We start from the raw sequence: 20,403 nt of genomic DNA on the forward strand, positions 1-20,403 counted from the left end.
TTGGTTTGTATGGAAGGGACGAGACACTATGGAGTTCAGGCCCTAGAATTACTGAATTCGATATTGGGACCGGAGGGATGGATTGTCTCCAAGTGTAATATTCGGTGCTCTTCGTTCTGCTGGTGCTGAGCTTCGCTGGGACACTACAGAAAACCTGAGACAGAGATGTCGGCCAGGGAATAGGGTGGGGTGTGGAATTGGCAGGCAACTGGAATCTCAGGGTCATTTTTGCGGGCAGAACGTAGATGTTCTGTGCAGCAGTCACCCAGTTTATGCTTCGTTTTCCCCATTGTAGATGAGACCACAAGGTGAGCAGCAAATGCAGTAGACTGGGTTGTGGGAAGTGCAGGTAAAGTGCCACTTCACCTGGAAGGTAAGTTTGGGCCTTTGGAGAGTGAGGAGGGTGCAGGTGAATGGGCTGGTGTCACACATTCGGCGGTTGCAGGGGAAAGTACCGTTGGACTATTGGGGTGGGAATGGGGTTGGGTTGATGGGAATGAAGGAAGATTTGACCCCAGGTATAACTCCTGCCCATTTAATTATCCGCCAAATCGAGGAATTTGTTGAGTCTGTACAAGGAAATTTTCTAATTCTAAATGTGGATGTACAGACTGGCGAGGGTGCAAAACCTAAGTGTCAGCAACCATAATTCTATTAACATTAGAATCGTGATCGAAAATAATATATCCGATCTAAAAGTTGAAGTTCTAAATTGGATGAAGACTCAGGTATTAGACAAGATCTTTCAAAAGCTGATTGGGGGCAGTTGTTCGCAGGTTAAAGGACTGCTGGAAAATGGGAAGCCTTCAAATATGAGATAACAAGAGTCCAGACACAGTATGTTCCTGTTAGGGTGAAAGGAAAGGCTGGTAGGTGTAGGGAATGCTGGATGACTAGAGAAATTGAGATTTTGGTTAAGATAAAGAAGGATGCATGTATCAGGTATCGACAGAGCGATAGAGTGAATCCTTAGAGTATGAAGGCAGTACGAGCATACATAAGAGGGAAATCATGAGGGCAAAAAGGGGACATGAGATAGCTTTGGAAAATAGAGTTAAGGGTAACCCAAAGGGTTTTTTTTATATATACGTTGAGGACAAAAGGATAACAAGAGAGAGAATAGGGCCCCTCCACACACGGCCTTTGTGTGGAGCTGCAGGAGATGGGGGTGGGGGTCGGTGGATGCTGAACGGATATTGTGCATCAGTGTTTGCTATGGACAAGGGCATGGAAGATATAGAATGTGAGAAAGTAGATGGTGACATGTTGAAAAAATGTCCATATTACAGATGAGAAATTGCTGCATATCTTGAAAAGCATAGAAGTGGATAAATCCTAAGGACCTGATCAGGAGTACACTAAAACTCGGTGGGAAACTGGGGAAGTGATTGCTGGGCCTCTCACTGAGACATTTGTATCATCAATAGTCACAGGTGAGGTGCCGGAAGGCTAGAGGTTGGCTAACATGGTGCCACTATTTAAGAAAGGTGGTAAGGAAAAGCCAGGGAACTATAGACCAGTGAGCCAGACATCCGTGAAGGGCAAGGTTTTGGAGAGAATCCTGAGAGATAGGATTTACATGTATTTGGAAAGGCAAAAGTTGATTAGGGATAGCCAGCATGGCTTTATGCTTGGGAAATCATGTCTCACGAACATGATTGAGTTTTTGAAGAAGTACAATGTGGACTAATGAGGGCAGAGCGATGGACGTGATCTATATGGACTTCAGGAAGGCGTTCATCAAGGGTCCTCATGGGAGACTGGTGAGCAAGGTTTAATCGCATGGAATGCAGGGACAACTAGCCATTTGGATACAGAACTTGCTAGAAGGTAGAAGACAGAGGGTGTTGATGGAAGCTTTTGCTCCACATTTTGGTATTTTGTGCTAGGTTTCTTCTGTAATTTACGAGGAGAAAGTGAGGACTGCAGGTGTTGGAGATCAGAGTTGAAAATGTGTTGCTGGAAAAGCGCAGCAGGTCAGGCAGCATCCAAGGAGCAGGAGAATCGACGTTTCGGGCATGAGCCCTTCTTCAGGAATTTTTAACTATAAACTATAAAAATTCCCTTAGTTATATATTGTGAAGTGTGAAGGCATTGTGTTCGTCCCCAAGTTCGACCTGAGGCCACCCTTCCTCCATCCCAGTAACTCTGTTGACAGCCTTCATGTTACATTTAAAACTAGGATCGATAGATTCATGATCAGTTGGGGGATGAATAGTTACAGGAAAAGGGCAGGAGAGTGTATGTGGGGAATGTCAGATCAGCCACAATTCTATTGAATGGAGAAGTCGGCTCAAGGGGTTGAATGGCATTTTCCTATTCCTATTGCTTATGGTTCCCGAGCCCTCAACTCTGATACAGTGTCCTGGCTTCAGTATGTGCCATTACTGAGAGCGCTGATGTTCCCTTGTGTAATATCAACAACTTAGCAGCTGCTGAAACCTCTTGCTCCTCTGTTTCCTCTATACACAATAACACAATATGCCAATGTGTTCAGGGGAGGCAATGGCCGACTTTATTGTCAGCAGACTATTCACCCAAGTAATGTTCTGGGGACCTGGGTTCATAACCTGCCATGGCACATGGTGGAATCTGAATTCAATAGAAATCTGGAATTAAAAGTCTAATGATGAAACCGTTGTGGTTTGTTGTAAAAATCTTATCTGGTTTCCTGCTGTCCAAACCTGATCTGATCTGATCTACATGTGATCTCAGATCCGCTGTCAGCTGGTTGAATCTTCACTGCCCTTTCAGTCAATTCTTAAAGCTCACCTTTTTTAACTATGATGTTGCCAGAATGATTTATAGACGGCATAGGCTGGGACTTTTTTTCACTGGAGTGTAGAAGGTTGTGGGTGGAGGTTATGGAGGTTTGTTACATCATAAGGGACAAAGATAAGTTGAATAACCAGGGAGTTCAAAATTTTGGAGTATATTTTTAAGATGAGAGGGAGAAGATTTAAAATGGACTAGGGCAGGGGAACCTCTTTTACATTGAAGGTATGGAATGAACTGTCAGAGGAAGTGGTGGATGCAGGTAATGTTACAATGTTTAAAATTATTTGGATAAGTACATATGAGCCAAACACAGGAGTGTGGGTCTAATCTTCCCCCAGATATTCAAAGTGACAACCAGTCAGAGGGGGGACAGGGCCATGCGATTCGTTGTTGTGTGGCATGTGTGACAGCTGCAACAAGATGTCCCAACTCCTGTGCTCAATGTTCTGACCAATGAAAACAAGCATGCCAAAAGCCTTCTACACCACCCTGTCTACCCACGACTTCATTTTCTAGGAACTAAAAACCCGTAACACGAGATCTCTTGGTTCAAAATGCTGCATATGAAAAAGATTTGGTGCTTGTTGGTAGACGTTAATATTTGGTGCATGTATCTCCTCTAATTTGGTATCTTATACTGAATGCCATCACTGATGAAGTCCAGTGTGCCAAAACCTGAACTTCAAAATCTCTCTGTTCAACGACACTCAAGGTCCTACCATTCACCATGTAAATCCGACCTTGGTTTGACTATACAAAATGTAAGACCTCATACTTAGCTATATTAAACTCCATTTGCCAATAACTTTAAACTTATGCAATCTAGTTCTGGACTCGCCCTCCCCAGGGAAAAGACCTTTTCAATTTACCCTATCCATGCCCTCATGATTTTATAAACATCTATAAAGTCACCCCTCATCCTACAAAAATTCTGGGAAAATGACCCCAGTCGATTCAGCCTCTTCCTGTAGCTCAAACCCTCCAACCCTGTCAGCATCCTTGTAAACGTTTTCTGAATCCTTTCAAGTTTCACAACGTCCTTCCTGTAGCAGAGAGCCCAGAATTGCATGCAGTATTCCAACAGTGGTGTAATCAATGTCCTCTCTGAAGAGGATTTAAAAAAAATATAACTACAAGCAAATCAGGTTAGTTGGGCATGACTTTCACATAGCAGTTTGTTTTGGCTGTCCTTCATGAATCCATGTTTTTCTTCAGTTATGAGAAAATATTTTGTGGGATGTGATAATTGTGAGCACATCCAACATTTGCTCATTAACCCTCATGGCCCTTGGACAGAGTAATTGTGACTACATGCTAGAAGGCAGTTGAGAGTCAACCACATTATAGTCGGTCTGGAGTCACAAGGGGTATGTGTGTGTGTGTGTGCACGCACATGCATACATGCATGCAGGGTTCATGAATAGTAGGTTTCCTGCCTTAAAAAAGAAAGTTTCTGGAGAAACACAACAGTTCTGGTAGCATCTATGAAGAGACAACAGTGTTACTGCTTTGAGTCCAGTGGTCCTTCAAAACTTGACTGGATTCAAAACATCTCTCCAAAGATTCTGCCAAACCTGCTGAGTTTCCCAAGCAATTTTGCCTTTTGTTGCTGATCTCCAACATCTGCAATTCATTATTTTAGTGAATAACTGTTTCCTGTTTGCCCAGACCGAGAGAAACTCTCACTTCCAGATCTTTTAATTAGTTGAACATAAATTCTACCAGAAGCCATGATACGATTTCAATTTGTGTTCTCAGAAGACCTTGATCTCTAGGTTGCTCAATCATTATCACTGGATCCCAATCTTCCCTTAAATGAAAGTGTTCTCCTGAATATTTTCCTTTATTTATTCATGGGATGTCGCACTTTGTCTCCCACTATTATTCTGGGAAACATCAACTTCACTTTCCTGCTGTTTCCCCATAATCCTCAATTCCCTTTCTGATTAAAAAAAATGTTAGTTTTGAATGCACTTAACAATCCAGGTTCAACAACTGTCCTAAACATGCAATCCCTTATTTGCAAGTTATTCCCTCAGGTTCTAAACTCACCCACAAGGGTAACCTTTCCCACATCTAGCCTGTCGCGTCTCCTCAGAATCTTGTTTGTGACAATAATGTTACCTCGAAATCTTCTAACTTCTAATAATCACGAGCCCAATCTATTCATTTCTCCTTATAAGACATTATTTCCATTCCTGATATCGTCCTGGTCAACCTTCTCTAGTCTGCCTCCAATGCCAGTATATCTTCCCTTAGTTAAAAGGCCCAAACCTTTTGCTTAACCTGTCGATATCCCTCTCCATGTCATCCTCACCACCTGCATTCCCATCAACTGTCTCTACTGCAGTCTTGGCAATAGTATATTCACTTCACTTATCCAAGTAATTCATATACATATTGTAAATAATTTTTGTAAATAATAATTGTAAAACACTGATCCCTGTGCCACATTGCTAGTTACAAGTTGCGATCCTGAACATGCCTCTTATCCCTGCTGCATCATTGGTTAGCCAATCATGTATCCATACGGTTAGACTGTCTCCAATATCATGTGAATATCATTGGCTAGGCCAGCAAGTCTTCCCAAACTGTCCTTGAAAAAGTGGTGATGAGCTGCCTCTTAAATTGCTTCACAAATATGATGTGGTCTATAATGAAGGTTCAGGAGCGAGTTCCAGGATTTTGATCAATAACATCGAAGCAATGCGTATTTGTCACAGTTGGAATGTTGTGTTCACACTTATCTCCTCTTGCTGGTTGAAGTGATGGAGTGGAAGTTGCTCTTGAAGAGCCGCCACTCATATAATCAAGCCAGACAGATCGATTGTGGCTCGAGACTCTGCCATTTTGACTTCTCATCAATCTACATTCTTTCCATGCAAGGTTTAGTCACATCAAACTGCCGCGCAATGCTGTTATGGCCTCAGTAAACTATAATAACGTGAAGATCGCTGGGATGATTTTCTACACCCAACTGCAATATAAACACAGATCATTATTTCCAGTTTTGGTGGAACAAAAGACATGGTATTGGTGGATAATAACAGTTAGTGCAAACACAGTTAGCCATCGATAAATATTAATCCTGTTCACTTCAATGGCCAATTTCAATTCAGAAACCAAGTGCACTCGGCTGCTTGTAACATAGACAACATGACAAAATGGCTCATAGGAGGAGAAATGGGGCATTAAGGAGGAGTGAAATTCTTGCTTTTGGTCACCTCCACAATTGTTAGAAAAACAGGTTGAAAGGATTCTTAAAAGGTGGCTGAAGTAATGGTGTGGCATAACACTTCAGACAGCGCAAAGTGGAAGACCACTTTCTAGTGGAAGAAAAATAATTTTCTTATTTCTGAAAGAACTGGGAAACAGAAGAGGGGATGAAATCTGACATGGGAGCTATTTCCTATTTATTGAGGATGTTGCTTCATCACAGTCTTGGTTTAGAGCATAAGCTCTTGATCAGGAATAAAGGGTGGCCCAAGGGGACTGAGAGATAAATGGGAAGGAAGTGGGGCTGGAGGGAAGGTAGCTGGGAGTGCAATAGATAGATGGAGGCAGCAATTGATGGTGATAAGTCAGAGATGAGGGTGGAGCAAATAGGTGAGAAGCAAGGTGGACAGGTTTCACAGGTCAAGAGATTGGTGTCGAATTGGAAGGTTGGATCTGAGACAAGGTACGGGTGAGGAAATGAGGAAAGTGATGAAATCTACATTGATCCCATGTGGTTGGAGGTTCCGAAGACAGAAGATGAGGTGTTTTTCCTACAAGCATCGGGGAGCAAGAGTTTAGCAGTGGAGGAGGCCCAGGACTTGAATGTCCTTGGTGGAATGGGAGGGAGAGTTTAAGTGTTCAGCCACAGGGCCGTTGGTCGTTTAGTGTCAGTGTCCCAGAGTTGTTCCCTGAAACGTTACGCTTGTTGGCATCCAGTGTCCCCAATGTGGATGAGACCATATTGCTAGCAATGGCCATTAACTTATGAATAGATTGCATAAATCTTAGCCTGCCAGAGTTATTTTCTTTCATTAAATTAAAGAAAATTTTAATTAAATTGTGTGACTGCATGAAACGGTTTGTTGGTCAGATTTGAATCATCACTCCCAAATGAGACAATGCCATGAATATCAGCGAACTGCTCTTTTTGTTAAAAACCACAAGTTCTTGATTTATTTTCACAACTACTGGTATTCACACCTGCACATTCAATGTCAAACTCTGACATCAGAAATGAAATTACACCATTAATTTTGACTTACAATATTCGAACAAACAAATTAATAGCACACAGTGAATACCAAGTCTGATTAATATGAAATTAAATTTGACCAAACAAATCTAAAATCAAGATGGGAGATAAGAAATGGAGGAAGGGCAGAAGGCAAGAAATGCAGCATCATAGAAGGTGCTCCTCCAGAGAATGTATTTTACCAACTACTACAGCTAAATATAAACACTCTGATATGACCCTCCAGTTTTAATGTAAACCATAGCCCCATACAGTAGGTACCATTTAAATGAGTAAAAAATGCAAGCCTTGAGCAAATCCAGCCTCCAGCCTTACCCCCCGCTTCTTGGTGCTTGGACCTTCCTCCAGTTCCGGGGGGTTGTTGAACCCCTGGGCTCCAGCTGCCACTCCTCCATTGAAGAAGCTTTTGGGAAACAGATGCAAAGGCAAGATACAGAACAGAGCATCTTTGCAAATGAAAGCAGCTTACAGAGACATCACATGGTTTTTAGCCATCGACCTCAAGGTTATCTGCCCAGCACACTCACGCAGCACTACTCTGCTTCTGTGCTCCCAGCAGCCGGATTGTGGATCAGTTTAAAGTCGATCCTATATCTCTGACAACATCGGTACACAAGGCAGTGAAGAAAGGTTTCAGCACACTGGCCTTCATCAGTTAGGGAATTGAGTACAGATGTTGGCAAGTTATGTTGCAGTTATACAGTACGTGGATGAAGCTGCACCTGGAATATTGTGACCAGTTTTGGTCCCCTTGGTGTTCTGACTTCTGACTTCTTCAATTCTGCGTTTGTGTTGAACTTGATGGGATATTTTCGAGTAAAAAGTGAGGTCTGCAGATGCTGGAGATCACAGCTGCAAATGTGTTGCTGGTCAAAGCACAGCAGGCCAGGCAGCATCTCAGGAATAGAGAATTCGACGTTTCGAGCATAAGCCCTTCATCAGGAATGAAGGGCTTATGCTCGAAACGTCGAATTCTCTTTCCTGAGATGCTGCCTGGCTGCTGTGCTTTGACCAGCAACACATTTGCAGCAGCAGTTGATGGGATATTTTGTCTAACTTAGCATGTTTAAACAGGATCGCTCAGAGGCATTCATCTGAAACTTTTCAGGAGGCGAGCTCAACAAGATTGAAAAATTCCGAGTTACTTGGAGTCTATTTTAAACTTACATCAGGACCAGTAGTCAGAGACACGTACAACATGGAAACAGATCTTTCGTCCAACTTATCCATGCTGACCTGATATCCTAAATTAACCTAGTCCTAGTGGTTGTTGGGTGTGGGGGAGGCAATTGCAGTCCAGCAGAAAACAAAAACAGCCCACCTACTCTCCCACTGCACCCAGTGTCAGAACTGCCAGAAGGTTCAGTCCTGGGAGGTGACCCAAGGCAGCGTCACCGGTAGGATCTGATTGCTGGGAGCACTGGTGCCCGCTCAGGTGCTTCTGCAAGTTGAAGAACGTTTTCGTACAGGGAGTGGTTAGTGTCAGTAAGTCCCTGTCGGACTTGACAAAGAGGAAGATTCAATGAACACAAAAGGGAATTCGGTGGTTCACGTTCAGATGTGCAGATTTACGCTGAGAATGAAAACGAATAGACACACGTTGACTTAAGTATAGAACCAGCAGAGCGAGGGGGGGCCGCATGGCCTCCGTCTGCGCTGCGACAAACATGTTGTGATTCAGTGTGAAATCACAGTTCGACCAACAGAATGTGGAATTTAGTAAAAAACGTTTCTATTTACACAGCTCCGTACGTCTGCGAAACAGCATATCACACGACAGCAGCGGAGGTCTTTGACATCAGTCTCGAACGTGCGAGCCGCGTGCCAGATGAAAAGCTGAATCGCTCTGTGGACAGGCCTCAGAGGTGGCAGCAGAGTGGCGCAGCGGGAGCGTGCTGGGCCATAACCAGAGGTCGATGGATCGAAACCATCCTCTGCTATTATTCAATGTCACCTCGAGCTGATTTCCTTTGGATGGTGCTCTCTTCTGCCAGCTGCATACCCGAATGGATGTAGCATATCGATGCACTCGCCAAATCCACTCCATGCAGGTGCGTGGGTTTCGAGGTCTCAGTGGCATTCTGTTGTTCGGCGGTTTTTATTCTGAACTGGATCGCAAAACAGTCTCTGCGATGCCAATCAGTGGTCAAGTTGAAACAAATGTCTTGCGGTTTCGTCCATTCCCTGCAGTAATTCGCTACCTGGTTCAGACGTGAATGACAAGCTGTCAAAAACCTCATCACGACTCAGACACAGTTCCCCCACGATTAGGACGGATCCCACCGATTGTGAATAACCTCAGAGAGAGAGAGAGACAGGCAATCGGCGTGGATTCGATGGGTTGAACGGCTTGTGTCTACGCGAGAATGGTGCTACGTGTTTATGGCGTCCCACTGCCTGTCTCTGGGACAGAGAGGCTGAGGGAGCAAAACTGGTTCATTTTTAACCGTCCCTTCCGTGTTGGACTGCCTGCAGTCCCTCAGCTCAGGGCCGTGGGGAGGACTCTCAGTGAGTGAAGGTTTCACTCGGATTCTCTTCATCTGGACACTTGGGGCTCAGATGTTAACTGCTGCGCGGTAGCAACAAAGAAGCGATGCCCACTTTGCAATAGACTTTCCGTAAGATTGCTGCGTGAAGACGATTTCTGAACACCAAGAAGGCTGCACAACAATGTGAATTTACCTGGGCGAAGAGTCCTCGGTGTCCATTTCTCTCTGTCCTGCCAGCACAGCATCTTTCTATCGCTCCGATAACAGACCTTTGGAGAAAGTTCACAATCAAAGTTGTTCATGTTCCCGCATTAATGCAACTGACACCTCTCACCCCAACGGTTTCAGAGAGTGAGAGAGAGAGAGAGAGAGAGACTTACCCGCCCCACCCTACACCCGCCCCCCCCCCCACCCCAGAACAACGTGCAAGTAGAAATAAATTGGTTTAATTATCGAGGAGTGGAGATAGTCCAGTTCCTGGGGATGAGACAAAATCATCGCCCCGGGGACAAATGACAAGCAGAAGTTCTGGAAACGCTTTGCTGCTTGCAATTCTTGGAGCAATGTGGAATGTACTTCACACTGAGCAACTTTCAGCTGGCTCAGAGTCTCCAATGTACATTGCTGTGTTTGCCGCCAGCTCAGAGAGAGAGAACAATAGGAAGGACGTAGGAGTGAATAACGATCCGCGTGAGAGGGCGAATAGCTGCTCATGGAGACTGTTAGTGGCTAACAATACGTAGTGTGTCATAGCAGACGAGGTGATAACAAGGAGTCGTTGTGTTGTGTAGTAGGGGTCAAGGACATGGGGGAGTTCAGGCCCTAAAGTTATGGAACTCGATTTGAAGACCGGAGGGCTGTAAGGTCTCCAAGTGGAAAATGAGTTGTTGTTCTTTCATCTGGAGCTAGAACACTGCTGCAAGCCTGAGACAGAGATGTTGGTCAGGGAACAGGGTGATGTGGTTAAAGTGGCAGACAACCGCCAGGTCAGGCCTTTTTCCTGCGGGCAGAACCGGGATGTTCAGCGAAGCAGTCACCAGTTTATGCTTCATGCTACATTGGGGAAACGACACTGTGAGTAGCGAATGCAGTGGACTAGGTTGTGGCAAAAGTGCTGCTTCACCTGGCAGGTATGTTTGAGCCCTTGGATATTCAGGAGGGAGCAGGTAAATGGGCAGGTGTTACACATTCGGCGGTTGCAGGCGAAAGCGACTTGGCACTATGGGAGGTGGGTGTGGGGTGTTGCGAGTGAAGGAAGAGTGGACCCGAAGTGTAACCCTGGCACAACGGGTGCGTGTTGGGACAAACCACTCTCTCCTATTCACTCAATGTCGTCTTTAGCAGCTTTCCCTTATAACTGCGCTCTGTTCTGCACCTCGCCTTCTCATCTGCTTCCGGAAAAAAAGCTTGGACATAAATTATTTCACAGTGATATACTGGCCCAATGTGCACAGTCGAGTTGATACACTCGTGGAGATCTGCGTGGTCTTCTCCTGTTCTCTGTATCCCATGGTGAGGAGGGTAATGCTTGTCACTGGCCGCTCGGGTGTCATAGAAGAGTTTCAAAACAAAATGGTTTGAATTATCTGCCAGTGGAGAGAGCCCGGTTCCTGGGGACGTGACAAACAGCAGCAGGGAGACTGAATGAGAAGCAGCTGTTCGAGAAACTCTTTGCCGCTAGCAATTCTTAGAGCAATCTCAAATGTATTTCATAGTGAGCACGTCTCAGGTCACTCAAGCGGTGTGGGGCATTCATCGCGCGCCGGCTCGCTGGCTCGTTGTGTTGGTCTAGGCGTATGATTCTCGCTTTTGGTGCCTTACTGTGATGAGTTGCGAGAGGTCCCGGGTTCAAATCCCGGACGAGCCCGAGGTTTTTCTAAAACTTGACTTGTGCAAAACTGCCTGATTAATTTTCTCAAAAAGCACCTTGGTGAAACGAGGTTGGGCTGTCTGGAGTACGGACAAGGCAGAAAACAGGGAAGTGAAATGGTTGGATGTCGTGTCGAACAGGTTGACGTGAGCTGTGCGGTGTTTGGGGAATGTCAGCAATGAAGGTAGATTGGAAAATTGGGACAGCTCTCCTCGGAGAACCGAAGTTTTCCAAGTCATGAGGGACCTAGAAACAGGAAATAATGTTGTGAAAATGTTCCCACACCTGAAAGGTCCACAACGATTCGGCAGAATTTTAAGGTCACCAGGAAAACAAGTAAAATGACAGGAGGAAGAACGTTTTCGTACAGGGAGTGGTTAGTGTCAGTAAGTCCCTGTCGGACATTGACAAAGAGGAAGATTCAATGAACACAAAAGGGAATTCGGTGGTCACGTTCAGATGTGCAGATTTACGCTGAGAATGAAACGAATAGACACACGTTGACTTAAGTATAGAACCAGCAGAGCGAAGGTGGGCCGCATGGCCTCCGTCTGCGCTGCGACACATGTGTGATTCAGTGTGAAATCACATCACAGTTCGACCAACAGAATGTGGGAATTTAGTATAAAAACGTTTCTATTTACACAGCCTCCGTACGTCTGCGAAACAGCATATCACACGACAGCAGCGGAGGTCTTTGACATCAGTCTCGAACGTGCGAGCCGCGTGCCAGATGAAAAGCTGAATCGCTCTGTGGACAGGGCTCAGAGCGTGGCAGCAGAGTAGCGCAGCGGGAGCGTGCTGGGCCCATAACCCAGAGGTCGATGGATCGAAACCATCCTCTGCTATTATTCAATGTCACCTCGAGCTGATTTCCTTTGGATCGGTGCTCTCTTCTGCCAGCTGCATACCCGAATGGCATGTAGCATATCGATGCACTCGCCAAATCCACTCCATGCAAGGTGCGTGGTTTTAGAGGTCTCAGTGGCATTCTGTTGTTCGGCGGTTTTTTTTCTGAACTGGATCGCAAAACCAGTTCTCTGCGATGCCAATCAGTTGGTCAAGTTGAAACAAATGTCTTGCGGTTTCGTCCATTCCCTGCAGTAATTCGCTACCCTGGTTCAGACGTGAATGACAAGCATGTCAAAAACCTCATCACGACTCAGACACAGTTCCCCACGATTAGGACGGATCCCACCGATTGTGAATAACCTCAGAGAGAGAGAGAGACAGGCAATCGGCGTGGATTCGATGGGTTGAACGGCTTGTGTCTACGCGAGAATGGTGCTACGTGTTTATGGCGTCCACTGCCTGTCTCTGGGACAGAGAGGCTGAGGGAGCAAAACTGGTTCATTTTTAACCGTCCCTTCCGTGTTGGACTGCCTGCAGTCCCTCAGCTCAGGGCCGTGGGGAGGACTCTCAGTGAGTGAAGGTTTCACTCGGAGTCTCTTCATCTGGGACACTTGGGGCTCAGATGTTAACTGCTGCGCGGTAGCAACAAAGAAAGCGATGCCCACTTTGCAATAGACTTTCCGTAAGATTGCTGCGTGAAGACGATTCTGAACACCAAGAAGGCTGCACAACAATGTGAATTTACCTGGGCGAAGAGTCCTCGGTGTCCATTTCTCTCTGTCCTTCCAGCACAGCATCTTTCTATCGCTCAGATAACAGACCTTTGGAGAAAGTTCACAATCAAAGTTGTTCATGTTCCCCGCATTAATGCAACTGACACCTCTCACCCCAACGGTTTCAGAGAGTGAGAGAGAGAGAGAGAGAGAGAGACTCTACCCGCCCCCCCCCCACACCCGCCCCCCCCCCCCACCCCCAGAACAACGTGCAAGTAGAAATAAATTGGTTTAATTATCGAGGAGTGGAGATAGTCCAGTTCCTGGGGATGAGACAAACATCATCGCCCCGGGGACAAAATGACAAGCAGAAGTTCTGGAAACGCTTTGCTGCTTGCAATTCTTGGAGCAATGTGGAATGTACTTCACACTGAGCAACTTTCAGCTGGCTCAGAGTCTCCAATGTACATTGCTGTGTTTGCCGCCAGCTCAGAGAGAGAGAACAATAGGAAGGACGTAGGAGTGAATAACGATCCGCGTGAGAGGGCGAATAGCTGCTCATGGAGACTGTTAGTGGCTAACAATACGTAGTGTGTCATAGCCGACGAGGTGATAACAAGGAGTCGTTTGTGTGGTAGGGGTCAAGGACATGGGGGAGTTCAGGCCCTAAAGTTATGGAACTCGATATTGAAGACCGGAGGGCTGTAAGGTCTCCAAGTGGAAAATGAGTTGTTGTTCTTTCATCTGGAGCTAGAACACTGCTGCAAGCCTGAGACAGAGATGTTGGTCAGGGAACAGGGTGATGTGTTAAAGTGGCAGACAACCGCCAGGTCAGGGCCTTTTTCCTGCGGGCAGAACCGGGATGTTCTGCGAAGCAGTCACCCAGTTTATGCTTCATGCTACATTGGGGAAACGACACTGTGAGTAGCGAATGCAGTGGACTAGGTTGTGGCAAAAGTGCTGCTTCACCTGGCAGGTATGTTTGAGCCCTTGGATATTCAGGAGGGAGCAGGTAAATGGGCAGGTGTTACACATTCGGCGGTTTCAGGCGAAAGCGACTTGGCACTATGGGAGGTGGTTGTGGGGTGTTGCGAGTGAAGGAAGAGTGGACCCGAAGTGTAACCCCTGGCACAACGGGTGCGTGTTGGGACCATAACCCACTCTCTCCTATTCACTCAATGTCGTCTTTAGCAGCTTTCCCTTATAACTGCGCTCTGTTCTGCACCTCGCCTTCTCATCTGCTTCCGGAAAAAAGCTTGGACATAAATATTTCACAGTGATATACTGGCCCAATGTGCACAGTCGAGTTGATACACTCGTGGAGATCTGCGTGGTCTTCTCCTGTTCTCTGTATCCCATGGTGAGGAGGGTAATGCTTGTCACTGGCCGCTCGGGTGTCATAGAAAAATTTCAAAACAAAATGTTTGAATTATCTGCCAGTGGAGAGAGCCCGGTTCCTGGGGACGTGACAAACAGCAGCAGGGAGACTGAATGAGAAGCAGCTGTTCGGGAAACTCTTTGCCGCTAGCAATTCTTAGAGCAATCTCAAATGTATTTCATAGTGAGCACGTCTCAGGTCACTCAAGCGGTGTGGGGCATCGGTCGTGCGCCGGCTCTCTGGCTCGTTGGTCTAGGCGTATGATTCTCGCTTTGGGTGCCTTACTGTGATGAGTTGCGAGAGGTCCCGGGTTCAAATCCCGGACGAGCCCGAGGTTTTTCTAAAACTTGACTTGTGCAAAACTGCCTGATTAATTTTCTCAAAAAGCACCTTGGTGAAACGAGGTTGGGCTGTCTGGAGTACGGACAAGGCAGAAAACAGGGAAGTGAAATGGTTGGATGTAGTGTCGAACAGGTTGACGTGAGCTGTGCGGTGTTTGGGGAATGTCAGCAATGAAGGTAGATTGGAAAATTGGGACAGCTCTCCTCGGAGAACCGAAGTTTTCCAAGTCATGAGGGACCTAGAAACAGGAAATAATGTTGTGAAAATGTTCCCACACCTGAAAGGTCCACAACGATTCGGCAGAATTTTAAGGTCACCAGGAAAACAAGTAAAAGTGACAGGAGGAAGAACGTTTTCGTACAGGGAGTGGTTAGTGTCAGTAAGTCCCTGTCGGACATTGACAAAGAGGAAGATTCAATGAACACAAAAGGGAATTCGGTGGTCACGTTCAGATGTGCAGATTTACGCTGAGAATGAAACGAATAGACACACGTTGACTTAAGTATAGAACCAGCAGAGCGAAGGTGGGCCGCATGGCCTCCGTCTGCGCTGCGACACATGTTGTGATTCAGTGTGAAATGACATCACAGTTCGACCAACAGAATGTGGGAATTTAGTAAAAACGTTTCTATTTACACAGCCTCCGTACGTCTGCGAAACAGCATATCACACGACAGCAGCGGAGGTCTTTGACATCAGTCTCGAACGTGCGAGCCGCGTGCCAGATGAAAAGCTGAATCGCTCTGTGGACAGGGCCCAGAGCGTGGCAGCAGAGTGGCGCAGCGGGAGCGTGCTGGGCCCATAACCCAGAGGTCGATGGATCGAAACCATCCTCTGCTATTATTCAATGTCACCTCGAGCTGATTTCCTTTGGATCGGTGCTCTCTTCTGCCAGCTGCATACCCGAATGGCATGTAGCATATCGATGCACTCGCCAAATCCACTCCATGCAAGGTGCGTGGTTTTAGAGGTCTCAGTGGCATTCTGTTGTTCGGCGGTTTTTATTCTGAACTGGATCGCAAAACCAGTTCTCTGCGATGCCAATCAGTTGGTCAAGTTGAAACAAATGTCTTGCGGTTTCGTCCATTCCCTGCAGTAATTCGCTACCCTGGTTCAGACGTGAATGACAAGCATGTCAAAAACCTCATCACGACTCAGACACAGTTCCCCCACGATTAGGACGGATCCCACCGATTGTGAATAACCTCAGAGAGAGAGAGAGACAGGCAATCGGCGTGGATTCGATGGGTTGAACGGCTTGTGTCTACGCGAGAATGGTGCTACGTGTTTATGGCGTCCCACTGCCTGTCTCTGGGACAGAGAGGCTGAGGGAGCAAAACTGGTTCATTTTTACCGTCCCTTCCGTGTTGGACTGCCTGCAGTCCCTCAGCTCAGGGCCGTGGGGAGGACTCTCAGTGAGTGAAGGTTTCACTCGGAGTCTCTTCATCTGGGACACTTGGGGCTCAGATGTTAACTGCTGCGCGGTAGCAACAAAGAAAGCGATGCCCACTTTGCTATAGACTTTCCGTAAGATTGCTGCGTGAAGACGATTTCTGAACACCAAGAAGGCTGCACAACAATGTGAATTTACCTGGGCGAAGAGTCCTCGGTGTCCATTTCTCTCTGTCCTGCCAGCACAGCATCTTTCTATCGCTCGATAACAGACCTTTGGAGAAAGTTCACAATCAAAGTTGTTCATGTTCCCCGCATTAATGCAACTGACACCTCTCACCCCAACGGTTTCAGAGAGTGAGAGAGAGAGAGAGAGAGAGAGAGACTCTACCCGCCCCCACCCTACACCCGCCCCCCCCCACCCCCAGAACAACGTGCAAGTAGAAATAAATTGGTTTAATTATCGAGCAGTGGAGATAGTCCAGTTCCTGGGGATGAGACAAACATCATCGCCCCGGGGACAAATGACAAGCAGAAGTTCTGGAAACGCTTTGCTGCTTGCAATTCTTGGAGCAATGTGGAATGTACTTCACACTGAGCAACTTTCAGCTGGCTCAGAGTCTCCAATGTACATTGCTGTGTTTGCCGCCAGCTCAGAGAGAGAGAACAATAGGAAGGACGTAGGAGTGAATAACGATCCGCGTGAGAGGGCGAATAGCTGCTCATGGAGACTGTTAGTGGCTAACAATACGTAGTGTGTCATAGCCGACGAGGTGATAACAAGGAGTCGTTTGTGTGGTAGGGGTCAAGGACATGGGGGAGTTCAGGCCCTAAAGTTATGGAACTCGATATTGAAGACCGGAGGGCTGTAAGGTCTCCAAGTGGAAAATGAGTTGTTGTTCTTTCATCTGGAGCTAGAACACTGCTGCAAGCCTGAGACAGAGATGTTGGTCAGGGAACAGGGTGATGTGTTAAAGTGGCAGACAACCGCCAGGTCAGGGCCTTTTTCCTGCGGGCAGAACCGGGATGTTCTGCGAAGCAGTCACCCAGTTTATGCTTCATGCTACATTGGGGAAACGACACTGTGAGTAGCGAATGCAGTGGACTAGGTTGTGGCAAAAGTGCTGCTTCACCTGGCAGGTATGTTTGAGCCTTGGATATTCAGGAGGGAGCAGGTAAATGGGCAGGTGTTACACATTCGGCGGTTGCAGGCGAAAGCGACTTGGCACTATGGGAGGTGGGTGTGGGGGTGTTGCGAGTGAAGGAAGAGTGGACCCGAAGTGTAACCCCTGGCACAACGGGTGCGTGTTGGGACCATAACCCACTCTCTCCTATTCACTCAATGTCGTCTTTAGCAGCTTTCCGTATAACTGCGCTCTGTTCTGCACCTCGCCTTCTCATCTGCTTCCGGAAAAAAGCTTGGACATAAATATTTCACAGTGATATACTGGCCCAATGTGCACAGTCGAGTTGATACACTCGTGGAGATCTGCGTGGTCTTCTCCTGTTCTCTGTATCCCATGGTGAGGAGGGTAATGCTTGTCACTGGCCGCTCGGGTGTCATAGAAGAGTTTCAAAACAAAATGGTTGAATTATCTGCCAGTGGAGAGAGCCCGGTTCCTGGGGACGTGACAAACAGCAGCAGGGAGACTGAATGAGAAGCAGCTGTTCGAGAAACTCTTTGCCGCTAGCAATTCTTAGAGCAATCTCAAATGTATTTCATAGTGAGCACGTCTCAGGTCACTCAAGCGGTGTGGGGCAATCATCGCGCGCCGGCTCGCTGGCTCGTTGGTCTAGGCGTATGATTCTCGCTTTGGGTGCCGTACTGTGATGAGTTGCGAGAGGTCCCGGGTTCAAATCCCGGACGAGCCCGAGGTTTTTCTAAAACTTGACTTGTGCAAAACTGCCTGATTAATTTTCTCAAAAAGCACCTTGGTGTGAAAACGAGGTTGGGCTGTCTGGAGTACGGACAAGGCAGAAAACAGGGAAGTGAAATGGTTGGATGTAGTGTCGAACAGGTTGACGTGAGCTGTGCGGTGTTTGGGGAATGTCAGCAATGAAGGTAGATTGGAAAATTGGGACAGCTCTCCTCGGAGAACCGAAGTTTTCCAAGTCATGAGGGACCTAGAAACAGGAAATAATGTTGTGAAAATGTTCCCCACCTGAAAGGTCCACAACGATTCGGCAGAATTTTAAGGTCACCAGGAAAACAAGTAAAAGTGACAGGAGGAAGAACGTTTTCGTACAGGGAGTGGTTAGTGTCAGTAAGTCCCTGTCGGACATTGACAAAGAGGAAGATTCAATGAACACAAAAGGGAATTCGGTGGTCACGTTCAGATGTGCAGATTTACGCTGAGAATGAAACGAATAGACACACGTTGACTTAAGTATAGAACCAGCAGAGCGAAGGTGGGCCGCATGGCCTCCGTCTGCGCTGCGACACATGTTGTGATTCAGTGTGAAATCACACAGTTCGACCAACAGAATGTGGGAATTTAGTAAAAACGTTTCTATTTACACAGCCTCCGTACGTCTGCGAAACAGCATATCACACGACAGCAGCGGAGGTCTTTGACATCAGTCTCGAACGTGCGAGCCGCGTGCCAGATGAAAAGCTGAATCGCTCTGTGGACAGGGCTCAGAGCGTGGCAGCAGAGTGGCGCAGCGGGAGCGTGCTGGGCCCATAACCCAGAGGTCGATGGATCGAAACCATCCTCTGCTATTATTCAATGTCACCTCGAGCTGATTTCCTTTGGATCGGTGCTCTCTTCTGCAGCTGCATACCCGAATGGCATGTAGCATATCGATGCACTCGCCAAATCCACTCCATGCAAGGTGCGTGGTTTTAGAGGTCTCAGTGGCATTCTGTTGTTCGGCGGTTTTTATTCTGAACTGGATCGCAAAACCAGTTCTCTGCGATGCCAATCAGCTGGTCAAGTTGAAACAAATGTCTTGCGGTTTCGTCCATTCCCTGCAGTAATTCGCTACCCTGGTTCAGACGTGAATGACAAGCATGTCAAAAACCTCATCACGACTCAGACACAGTTCCCCCACGATTAGGACGGATCCCACCGATTGTGAATAACCTCAGAGAGAGAGAGAGACAGGCAATCGGCGTGGATTCGATGGGTTGAACGGCTTGTGTCTACGCGAGAATGGTGCTACGTGTTTATGGCGTCCCACTGCCTGTCTCTGGGACAGAGAGGCTGAGGGAGCAAAACTGGTTCATTTTTAACCGTCCCTTCCGTGTTGGACTGCCTGCAGTCCCTCAGCTCAGGGCCGTGGGGAGGACTCTCAGTGAGTGAAGGTTTCACTCGGAGTCTCTTCATCTGGGACACTTGGGGCTCAGATGTTAACTGCTGCGCGGTAGCAACAAAGAAAGCGATGCCCACTTTGCAATAGACTTTCCGTAAGATTGCTGCGTGAAGACGATTTCTGAACACCAAGAAGGCTGCACAACAATGTGAATTTACCTGGGCGAAGAGTCCTCGGTGTCCATTTCTCTCTGTCCTGCCAGCACAGCATCTTTCTATCGCTCCGATAACAGACCTTTGGAGAAAGTTCACAATCAAAGTTGTTCATGTTCCCCGCATTAATGCAACTGACACCTCTCACCCAACGGTTTCAGAGAGTGAGAGAGAGAGAGAGAGAGAGAGAGACTCTACCCGCCCCCACCCTACACCCCGCCCCCCCCAACCCCCCAGAACAACGTGCAAGTAGAAATAAATTGGTTTAATTATCGAGGAGTGGAGATAGTCCAGTTCCTGGGGATGAGACAAACATCATCGCCCCGGGGACAAAATGACAAGCAGAAGTTCTGGAAACGCTTTGCTGCTTGCAATTCTTGGAGCAATGTGGAATGTACTTCACACTGAGCAACTTTCAGCTGGCTCAGAGTCTCCAATGTACATTGCTGTGTTTGCCGCCAGCTCAGAGAGAGAGAACAATAGGAAGGACGTAGGAGTGAATAACGATCCGCGTGAGAGGGCGAATAGCTGCTCATGGAGACTGTTAGTGGCTAACAATACGTAGTGTGTCATAGCAGACGAGGTGATAACAAGGAGTCGTTTGTGTGGTAGGGGTCAAGGACATGGGGGAGTTCAGGCCCTAAAGTTATGGAACTCGATATTGAAGACCGGAGGGCTGTAAGGTCTCCAAGTGGAAAATGAGTTGTTGTTCTTTCATCTGGAGCTAGAACACTGCTGCAAGCCTGAGACAGAGATGTTGGTCAGGGAACAGGGTGATGTGTTTAAAGTGGCAGACAACCGCCAGGTCAGGGCCTTTTTCCTGCGGGCAGAACCGGGATGTTCAGCGAAGCAGTCACCCAGTTTATGCTTCAT

At 47.1% G+C, this 20,403-nt stretch overlaps 2 non-coding genes across 2 annotated transcripts; both read left to right on the top strand.

Annotated features, from left to right (window-relative positions):
* The first annotated feature begins 15,439 nt into the window (after positions 1-15,439).
* Positions 15,440-15,511, top strand: trnam-cau (transfer RNA methionine (anticodon CAU)). Its single transcript has one exon. It is a non-coding gene; the product is annotated as a tRNA-Met (tRNA).
* Positions 15,512-18,713: 3,202 nt separating this feature from the next.
* trnam-cau (transfer RNA methionine (anticodon CAU)) lies at positions 18,714-18,785 on the top strand. Its single transcript has one exon. It is a non-coding gene; the product is annotated as a tRNA-Met (tRNA).
* The last annotated feature ends 1,618 nt before the right edge of the window (positions 18,786-20,403 follow it).

This window comes from Hemiscyllium ocellatum (genome assembly GCF_020745735.1).
Source record: "Hemiscyllium ocellatum isolate sHemOce1 chromosome 27 unlocalized genomic scaffold, sHemOce1.pat.X.cur. SUPER_27_unloc_16, whole genome shotgun sequence".
Lineage (NCBI taxonomy): Eukaryota > Metazoa > Chordata > Chondrichthyes > Orectolobiformes > Hemiscylliidae > Hemiscyllium > Hemiscyllium ocellatum.